Genomic DNA, 7,681 nt, shown 5'->3' on the forward strand with positions numbered 1-7,681 from the left:
AAAAAAAAAAAAAAAAAAAAAAAAAAAACCACACCCAGTCTCTATTAAAAACACAAAAATTAGCCTGTGGTTGCTCACACCTGTAATCCCACGACTTTAGGAGGCCTGAGGTGTGAGGACCCCTTGAAGCTAAGAGTTGGAGACCAACCTAGACAACATAGCAAGATTCCGTCTCTACAACAACAAGGCCAGGTGCAGTGGCTCATACCTGTAATACCAGCACTTTGGGAGGGTGAAGCAGGCAGATCACGAGGTCAAGAGATCGAGACCATCCTGGCCAACATGGTGAAACCCCGTCTCTACTAAAAATACAAAAAATTAGCTGGGCCTGGTGGCCTGCGCCTGTAGTCCCAGCTACTTGGGAGGCTGAGGCCGGAGAATTGCTTGAACCCAGGAGGCAGAGGTTGCAGTGAGCCGAGATCGTGCCACTGCACTCCTGTCTGGTAACAGAGTAAGACGCCATCTCAAAAAAAAAAGAGAAAAGTACTTTTAATTAGCTGGATGTGGTGGCACATGCCTATATAGTCCCAGGTACTGAGGATGCTGAGGTGGGAGGACCCCTTGAGCCCAGGAGTTGGGAGGTTGCAGTGAGCTATGATGGTGCCACTGCACTCCAGCCTGGGTGACAGAGTAAAACCCTGTCTCTGGAAAAAAAAAAAAAAAAAAAAAGAAAGGGACTTCTTATGTGTACCCCATCTGTCCTGTCCCACCAGACGGAAATTTAGTCCTAAAAATAAAAATATTTTTTAAAAATTTTTTTCTGAGATAGAGTTTCACTCTGTCATCCAGGCTGGAATGCAGTGGTGCAATCGTAACTCACTGCAGCCTTCACCTCCTGGGCTCAAGTGATCCTCCTACCTTAGCCTTCCTAGTAGCTGGAATTACAGGCACACACCACCATGCTTAGCTTTTTTTTTTTTTTTTTTTTTTTTAAAGAGATGAGAGTCTTGCTATGTTGCCCAGGCTGGTCTTGAACACCTGTCCTCAAGTCATCCTCCTGCCTCGGACTCCCAAAGCACTGAGATTACAGGTGTGAGCCACCATTCCTGGCCAAAAAAATAAAAATAAATTTAATTAGAAAAAAAAAGAGAAAAATTTGGCCAGGTGTGGTGGCTCACGCCTGCAATCCCAGCACTTTGGGAGGCCAAGACGGTGGACCACCTGAAGTCAGGAGTTCGAGACCAGCTTGGCCAACATGGCAAAACCACATCTCTACGAAAAAATACAAAAATTAGCTGGGCGTGGTATTTCAAGCCTGTAATCCTAGCTACTCGGGAGGTTGACGCAGGAGAATTACTTAAACCCAAGAGGTGGAAGCTGCAGTGAGCCGAGATTGTGCCATTGCCCTTCAGCCTGGGCAACACAGCAAGACTCTGATGAAAGAAAAGAAAAAGAAAGATGGAAAGGAGGGAGGGAAGGAGGGAAGGAGGAAGGAAGGAAAAGAAAGAAAGGAGAAAAAGAAAGAAAGAAAAGAAAGAAAGAAAGAGAAAGAAAGAAGAAGAAGAAAGAAAGAAAGGAAGGAGGGAGGGAGGGAGGCAGGAAAGAAAGGAGGGAGAGAAAGAGAGAGAGAGAAAGAAAAGAAAGGAAGGAAGGAAAGGAAGGAAAAGAAAATTGTCATAGTGAAATGCTAGGGCTTGGGTCATGGTTGCTGCCCTCCTGGAGCCCACAGTCTGACAGAGAGAGGAAGAGGTGGTGAGGACAGACAGAGAGGGTGTGCCCACGTGGTGAGGTTTGACGTGAACAATTTTGGAAAAGCAATGCCCCCTCCGTTGCATTTCCAGTTTGGGGAGTGGGGTACAGGGAGAGAAAGTAGGGTCTGCCCTGGAGAGACCAAAGGGGGTTTGTGCCGGAAAGCAGGGCATGGAGGTAGAAAAGTGCACCTTCCAGCAACTCCCTGATTCTTTTTAGGGGGTGTCCCCCCCCAGTAGCCCCCTGAGTGACCACAGGGCAGCTCTCTCAGTCAGCAAATTGCTGGTAAGCTTGGAGCCCAGTTAGGGTTTCCTGGACAGAGCAGCCCTATGGTGATCCCACTTTCTAAAGACATGACTTTGAGACACAGTAGTCTGTTCTTATCAACCTCACACCCCTCTCCCCCGATCCCAGGAAACCCCCTCAGATCCCGAGGGCTTCTTCCTAGGAAGGCTGGGGAGTGTGGGGAAGTCCCCAGGGGGCTCTCCAAAGAAGCGGGGGCAGACAGAGTCCCCCTGTCAGGCCTGTCCCCTAAACCCCCGTGAGGATTCTTACCTTTCCTGTGTCCCCAGAGCCAGACACAGCTCAAAAGGATGAATGTAGCAGACGCCAACAGAAAGGCCAGAGTTTGGGCCGGGCACGGTGGCTCACTCCTGTAACCCCGGCATTTTGGGAGGCCGAGGTGGATGGATTATTTGACACCAGGAGTTCGAGACCAGCCCGGCCAACATAGGGAAACCCCGTCTCTACCCAAAAAAATGCAAAAATTAGCCGGGCATGGTGGTGCACACCTGTCCAGCTACTGTGAAGGCTGAGGCACGAGAATCGCTTGAACCTGGGACACGGAGGCTGCAGTGAGCCGAGATCACACCACTGCACTCCAGCCTGGGCAATAGAGCGAGACTCCCCTCAAAAATAAATAATAATAATAATAATAACAACAACATCTGTCTCCTAGGGTATAGTGGTCAGCTGAATAACAACTCCCCAAAGATGGTCACATTCTAATCCCTGGAACCGGTGAGTAGGTCACCTTATATGGCAAATGGGGCTCTGCTGATGGAATTACCTCAAGGGTCTTGAGATGGGAGATCACCCCGGATTATCCAGGTGGCCCAACGTCATCATGGAGTCCTTACAAGAGGAGGCAGGAGGATGAGAGTCAGAGAGAGAATGGAAGAGGCTGTGCTTCTGGCTGTGAAGAGGATGGAAGAGCGGGACATGGTGGCTCATGCCTGTAATCCCAATGCTTTGGGAAGCCGAGGCAGGAGGATTGCTTTAACGTCAGTAGCTGGGGACCAGCCTGGGCAACATAGTGAGACCCTTGTAGACATCTTGCTCTGTTGCCAGGCTGGAGTGCAGTGGCATGATCTCGGTTCACTGCAAGCTCTGCCTCCTGGGTTCAAGTGATTCTCCTGCCTCAGTCTCCCGAGTAGCTGGGATTACAGGCACATGTCACCACCACGTCCAGCTAATTTTTATATTTTTAGTAGAGATGGGGTTTCACCATGTTGGCCAGCATGGTCTCAATCTCCTGACCTCATGATCCGCCCACCTCGGCCTCCCAAAGTGCTGGGATTACAGATATGAGCCACTGTGCCCGGCCTACAAAATAATTTTAAAATTAGCTGGGCAGGTGGCATGTGCCTGTGGTCCAAGCTACTGGGGAGGCTGAGGTGGGAGGATCGCCTGAGTCCAGGAGGTCAAGGATGCAGTGAGCCGTGATCATACCACTGCACTCCAGCCTGGGCAACAGAGCGAGACCATCTCTCGAAAAATAAAACAGAAAGGCAGGTCATTGTCACTGGAGGGGCGAACAGAGCGGGCAATGGAGAGGAGAAGGCGTTAGCCACAGAGGACCTTGCTGCCTGCCGGGTTGGGAGCTGCTTAATTATAGAAGAGATGGTTTCAGGAAATTGCACTAAAAATGCTCCCATTTTTAGAGCTTCCCAATATCAGGCATTGGGCCAAAGGCTTTATGGACACAGCAACCTATGTGAGAGAACTGTGGTTGTCCCCACTTTACAGATGAGAAAACTGGGGCCCAGAGAGGATTAAGTCACACAGCAGGTAAAGGGGTGCAGCTGGGCTGGGAACCCATGGCCTTTAATCACCCACATCAGGGGTTACACAGTGGGGGCAGTGACCAGGTGTGTCCAGCAAAGAGGCAGCACCCGCCACTGTCCTGGCAGACCCAGAACCGGCATGAGAACAGCAGGGACGGAGGAGAAAAATACACCATCCCACACCGAAGTCCCTAGGGGTCTGGGTCCCTGAGGATGAGGTCTGGGGGCCTGGCGTCCTGGGTCCTTAAGAGACTAAGCCTCACTCACACCTATAATCCCAGCACTTTGGGAGGTCGAGGTGGGTGGCTCAACGGAGGTCAGGAGTTCAAGACCAGCCTGGCCAACTTGGTGAAACCCCATTTCTACTAAAAATACAAAAATTAGCTGGGTGTGGTGGTGGGTGCCTGTAATCCCAGCTACTCGGGAGGCTAAGGCAGGAGAATCGCTTGAACCCGGGAGGTGGAGGTTGCAGTGACCTGAGATCGCACCATTGCACTAGAGCCTAGGTGACAGAGCAAGACTCCGTCTCAAAAAAAAAAAAAAAGAGGCTAAGCCTGGGTCTCTGAGGGTGGGGTCTGGGGGCCTGGCTTCCTGGGTCCCTACGTGGCTGGAGGCCTGGGTCTCTCAGGGATTGAGGCTGGAGTCCTAACCTCCTGGGTCCCTGAAGGGCTGGGGATTTGAGTTCCTGAAGACGGGGTTTGGGGGCCTGTCTTCCTGATCCTTAGGGAGCTTAGCCTGAGTCCCTGAGGGCGGGGTCTGGGGGCTTGGTTTCCTGAATCTCTAAGGGGCTAGGGGGCCTGGGTCTCTGAGGGTGGGGCTTGGGGATCTGGTTTCCTGGGTCCCTAAGTAGCTGGGTCTCAGTCCCTGAGAGTGAGGGCCTGACTTCCTGAGGGAATCCCTAAGGGGCGGGGGGGCCTGAGTCCCTGAGAATGGGGTCTGGGGACCTGGCTTCCTGGGTCTTTAAGGGACTAAGCCTGGGTTCCTGAGGGTGGGGTCTGGGGGCCTGACTTCCTGGGTCCTTAAGTGACTGGGCCTGGGTCCCTCAGAGTGGAGTCTGGGGCCTTGGCTTCCTGGATCCCTAAGGGTCAAGGGGGCCTGGTTCCCTGAGGGTGTGGTCTAGGGACCTGGCTTCTGGGTCCGTAAGGGCGTAGCGACCCTGGGTCCCTGAGGCTGGGGTCTGGGGGCCTGGCTTCCTGGGTCTCCAGGAAGGTGAAGGCCTGGGTCTGTGAGGGTGGAGCCTGGAGTCCAGGATTTCAGGGTCTCTGAGGGCGTTCTGGAGAGAAATCCCCAAATCTCCCAGGCTGGGCCTGGGCTGCTCTCGGAAGTCTCAGGACCTGCTGGCTCAGCTCTCTGATTCCTGGAAGCATCCTGGGGCCTTGAGGGGAGGGGGCAGGGAGGCAATGAGTGGTCCAGGACCCCCCTCCTGGAGTTCTGGGGGGCCCTCTGGAGGGAAGGGTGTGGACAAGCCCATCTCTGTGTCCCCTCTTAGCCTGAGGACTCCCAGCCACACATACCAGTCCCCCCAAGCTCTCCCCGCCCCACTGCCGCAATCCACACCAAAAAAACAGCCTGGGTTTGGGCTCCAGATCCCGAGGTTCCCGGAAGATGAAAGTGCAATCCAGGCTCTTCTCATCCCACACGCCCCTTTCCTCTTCCTGTTGACTGGCTCTCTGCCTGAGTGGGGGTCAGGAAGCAGAGGGAACGAGGTGCATGTGACCGTGACTCAGGGCCGCCCTCCTGGCCCTTCTAGGAGTGGGGCATAGGTCCTGCCTCTGGGGAGCCCCCAGTCTCAGGAGGGGCCCATCCAGTGCAGGAGCTCAAGGCTGGGAAAAGAGGGGCCATAGGACTACGGGCGGGTCAGGGATGGGTGTCAGGGAGGCTTCCATGCAAACTGGTGCTGCCGCTTGGCTCAGCACTTTAGGCAGGGAGCTGCCCGTGCGAAGGCTTGGAGAGAGCCTGGTGTTTCAGAATTGTGTGACGTTCAGGCACTCTGGAGTCTCGGAGGAAGAGGCATGGGTGTGGCTGGAGAGACCAGCTGCCAGGCCTGAGCAGGCAGGACCCTTGAACTCCAGGGCGTGGGGGAGCTGGAGCTTTGGACCCAGGGCAGAAGGGAGCCATGGATGGTTGTAGGCAGAGAGAGGACATGGGCAGGTGGTTGCTATTCAGGGAAGACACAGAGGAGGGGTTTCAGGGAGACCCCAAAGGAGGCTGTCATGAGGGTCTGGTGGGTGTGAGGACCCTAAGGGGAGCTGTCGTGGGGGCTGGAGTTGGGTAAATAGGGAGCGAGTGTTTCATGGGGACACAGTTTCAGTTTGGGAAGATGAGAAAGTTCCAGAGATGGATGGTGGTAATGGTTGCACAACAGTGTTCACGTGTTTCATGCTGCTGAACGGTGCACTTAAACAGCGGCTACGAAGGTAATTTTTATGTTATGTATATTTTGCCACAATGAAAACAAAACAAAGCGTGATCTAGGAATCATGTTTTCAAAGCAGCGCTTCTCAACCACGGTGACTCTATCAGCGACTGGCGGCCAGAGATGCTTCTAGACATCCAACAATGCACAGGACGGCATCCCAACGAGGAATCATCAGCCCCAAATTCAACAGTGCAGTGCAGGAGAAACCCAGCTTTGAACACACCTCCTCCTGGAAGCCCCCCTGGATTTGACACACCTACCGCCCTTCCTCCCCACCCCTGTACCCTTTCCTTCTCCCCTTCGTAACCCCAGGAGAGGTTAAACAGGTAGGGGAACCCAGGGCTGTGTCGGGATGGGGTTAGGGTCAGGGTCACCAGGCTGCATCCTGTTGGGACACAGTGCTAGGCCCTGTCCCAGGTGTGGGGGTTCTGCGATTAGAGCCGCAACGTGCCTCCGTCCTGTGCAGAGCAGAGGTTAGGGCTGGGACCAGAGCGTCGTGGGGTGAGGGGATCGAGTTGTAGTTGAGCTGGAGTTACGGTCAGGACCGGGGCTGGGATGAGAGTTCAGCTGGAGATGGTTTAGGGTCACTGTTGCTGGACACGCTAAACTCCTTCCTGTTGAATTCTGATGCAGGTCAAATGAAGAGCGAGACACAGCCTCCCCCAACACACAGAGGATCCCAAATCTGAAAGAAGAACCAACACCCACAGATCTGGGGCCCACATCCGTACAGCTTTCTGTTTTTCTCCCGAAGTGAGCAAGAGGCATGTTAACACCGCAGAGGGGAAGCGGGTGGGGCAGTCCCGTGACTGGGTCCCTGGGGCCCCAAAGCATCCTAGTGTTTGAGCTGAGTCTTGGCAGGGACCTAGCAGGCAGGGTGCTTTCGCCCCCGGGAAGGACACGGTGGAGCCAGCCAGTGGGGTTGAGCTGGGGCACCTGGGCTTGTAGAACTCAGAAACAGCAAATTCCAACTGGGCACAGTGGCTCATGCCTATAATCCCAGCACTTTGGGAGGCTGAGGTAGGAGAATCACTTGAGCCCAGGAGTTTGCGACCAGCCTGGGCAATATAGTGAGACCCCATTGCTACCAAAAATGTAAAAAGCTAGCCAGGCGTGGTGGTGCGTGCCTGTGGTCCCAGCTACTCAGGAAGAGAAAGTAGGAGAATCTCTTGAACCTCAGGAGGTTGAGGCTGCAGTGCGTCGTGATTGCATCACTGCACTCCAGCCTGGGAGACAGAGTGAGACCCCGTCTCTAAAAAAATATGGACACTTTTGTGGTATAGCTTTATTTAGTAGCAACGGATGCTGGGCACAGGAATTTTTTTGTTTGCTTTCTGGGATTGCCCAGGCTGGAGTGCAATGGCACCATCTCAGCTCACTGCAACCTTCGCCTCCCAGGTTCAAGTGATTCTCCTGCCTCAGCCTCCTGAGTAACTGGGATTACAGGCACCCGCCACCACTTCTGGCTAATGTTTGTACTTTTTGGTAGAGACGGGGTTTCACCGTG

This window comes from Mandrillus leucophaeus, unplaced genomic scaffold, assembly GCF_000951045.1.
Source record: "Mandrillus leucophaeus isolate KB7577 unplaced genomic scaffold, Mleu.le_1.0 Scaffold234, whole genome shotgun sequence".
Lineage (NCBI taxonomy): Eukaryota > Metazoa > Chordata > Mammalia > Primates > Cercopithecidae > Mandrillus > Mandrillus leucophaeus.